The sequence below is a fragment of the Micropterus dolomieu genome, linkage group LG03 (assembly GCF_021292245.1).
Source record: "Micropterus dolomieu isolate WLL.071019.BEF.003 ecotype Adirondacks linkage group LG03, ASM2129224v1, whole genome shotgun sequence".
NCBI classification, from domain to species: domain Eukaryota; kingdom Metazoa; phylum Chordata; class Actinopteri; order Centrarchiformes; family Centrarchidae; genus Micropterus; species Micropterus dolomieu.
In genome coordinates this window covers 16,705,238-16,708,336 of record NC_060152.1, presented here as the reverse complement: position 1 = coordinate 16,708,336, position 3,099 = coordinate 16,705,238, and positions in this window count along the sequence as shown.

Here is a 3,099-nt window from a genome sequence, read left to right as displayed (position 1 = left end):
AAGGGAGGCTCAAAATCAAAAGTGCCAGTCAGTATCTGGTGTGGCCACCAGCTGCTTGAAGTACTGCAGTGCATCTCCTCCTCATGGACTGGACCAGATTTGTCAGTTCTTGCTGTGAGATGTTACCCCACTCTTCCACCAAGGCACTTGCAAGTTCCTGGACATTTCTGGGGGGAATGGCCCTAGCCCTCACCCTGCGATCCAACAGGTCCCAGACGTGCTCAATGGGATTGAGATCCGGGCTCTTCGCTGGCCATGGCAGAACACTGACATTGCTGTCATGCAGAAACTCACGCACAGAACGAGCAGTATGGCTGGTGGCATTGTCCTGCTGGAGGATCATCTCCGGATGAGCATGCATAAAGGGTACCACATGAGGGAGGAGGATGTCTTCCCTGTACCGCAAGGCATTGAGATTGCCTGCAATGACAACAAGCTCAGTCCGATGGTGATGTGATATACCGCCCCGGACCATGACGGACCCCCCACCTCCAAATCGATCCCGCTCCAGAGTACAGGCCTCGGTGTAACGCTCATTCCTTCGACGATAAACACGAATCCGTCCATCACCCCTGGTGAGACAAAACCGTGACTCATCAGTGAAGAGCACTTTTTGCCATTCCTGTCTGGTCCAGCGAAGGTGGGTTTGTGCCCATAGCATAGGCGTTGGTGCTGGTGATGTCTGGTAAGGACCTGCCTTACAACAGGCCTACAAGCCCTCAGTCCAGCCTCTCTCAGCCTATTGCGGACAGTCTGAGCACTGATGGAGGGATTGTGTGTTCCTGGTGTGACTCGGGCAGTTGTTGTGGCCATCCTGTACCTGTCACGCAGGTGTGATATTCGGATATACCGATCCTGTGCAGGTGTTGTTACACGTGGTCTTCCACTGCGAGGATGATCAGCTGTCCTTCCTGTCTCCCTGTAGCGCTGTCGTAGGCGTCTCACAGTGTGGACATGGCAATTTATTGCCCTGGCCACATCAGCAGTCCTCATGCTTCCCTGCAGCGTGCCTAATGCACGTTCACGCAGATGAGCAGGGACCCTGGGCATCTTTCTTTGGGTGTTTTTCACAGTCGGTAGACAAGTCTCTTTAGTGTCCTGCGTTTTTAGAACTGTGACCTTAAGTGCCTACTCTCTGTAAGCTGTTAAGGTCTTAATGACCATTCCACAGGTGCATGTTAATTAATTGATTATGGTAAATTGAACATGCATGGAAAACATTGTTTAAACCCTTTACAATGAAGATCTGTAAAGTTGTTTGGATTTTTATAACATTATTGTTGAAATACACAGTCCTGAAAAAGGGACGTTTCTTTTTTTGCTGAGTTTAGAAACTGGAATCAGTCTGCACAGAGTCTGCATGATGGGGAGGGGGCGTAACCACGTTCAACTACTGGCTACACGCCAATCAATATCTGCGACAAATCCCTCCCTGTATATTTTTACAGGAAAGACATAAATAGCAAATAGCAGTCTGCTTTCCGTTTCATGGAAACTTTGTGTTTAAAGTAATCTCTATGTGTAATCCCCATTTTTACAAAATGCACCTGTAATCTGATTACATCTTTTTTTCTGGACTGTAACGGAATACAGTTACTTTATTGTTGTATCCTGTAACACCCTTACTCTCCAACCCTGAGAATGAGAATATTTGACAAAGAAACTGTAAATGAACTGAGAATGTTTTTAAGTATTTAAAAGGTGGAGAAACACAATTAGACAATTTGAATGGCTTGTAGCCAAAGTTCATGCTGCTGCTGCCAAACAGGAAACAGCACGTTTAAGGTGAAAAGCTTGTTTCTTGTTTATTTGGTATAAAAATTAAAACACCCCTGAGCTGCTGTAATATGGAAAGAAAAGGCATCAATCAAGGATTCCCACATCCACTGTGAGAGCAGTTTTATGTCGTTAGTTTTGTCAGCCACTCCCCGTCTCCTCTTTCTGCTTTTCCATCTTCTGTCTCCCTCTATTTTCTGCACTGCTCCTCTTTCCTCTCATTTCCACCCCTTAATCATACACTTGTATCTCTCTTGTGTGTGTTTGAGGAGGAGGGAGGGGCAGCTGTAGTAATAAGACCATTAATCATTGAGAATAATTCGCAGAAAAATCAGCCAACCTTGTTGAATTTGACAGTCACCATATTGGATCTGTATGCTGTAACAAAATATATGGTCAGATAAGGAGCTTTGAGTGTGACCCATGAGGTGTTTTTTTTTGCGGTATTCTGCACATTTATGGAAGTATTTGTCCAAATTTACTGTTATTAACATATTTGTTTGTGGATGCTTTCCAATTTCGTTGAACAATTGACCAAAGCCTAGTCTAAAGAGAAACATAATCACAGTGTATTGTTTTACTGTGCATGATATTGCCAAAGTGTTCAGATCTTATGCATACTATTTACACATTTGCTTTCCTAAACCTAAACTATACTCATAGCATAATGGCTGCCTGTTCCATCCTTCCAAATTCAAACCATATGGTGTCAATAGGGCTGATGCAGCAATTTCAACAGCAGCTTATAAAATCAAAGCCATTCTTCCGTTAAAGTCAACTCTAATCTAAAGTATTGGCCTTCATGGGCCATATGGGAGCCTTTGTGTGTTACCATGAACCTAAAGGCAGCTCAAGATATAGAAAGACACATTCCTGGTAGTTAATTCATTTAGTTAGATCATTTTCTTACCTTTGAAACGCCATTCTTCAAACGTAAAAGTGCTCCTCCAGTCTGGCAGTTGGGCAGATGCTCGTCATCTACATCAAATATGTTTATCTATTGAAAATGATGTTATTTAAACATTTAAACTGTGGTGGAGTTTAAAAGCCTCATGTGTGATATGAGTTACGAGTTATTTGCTAATTTAAACTAAGCGTCAAGACGCATATCGTTTAAGAAGGCTTTTTTTCTGGTCGGTACCCACATGAGCACTGTTTTAATGAGCTTGGTTCCCAGACGGAAATGTTTCAAAAACCCCTGTGTGTGGGATTAATAACTTTGGAGGAGGGAGCTATAATAATAAGAATGGAATAATTCTGGGAAGTTTGTGTGTGTGTGTGTGTGTGTGTGTGTGTGTGTGTTGTACCAATTCTGTCACTAAG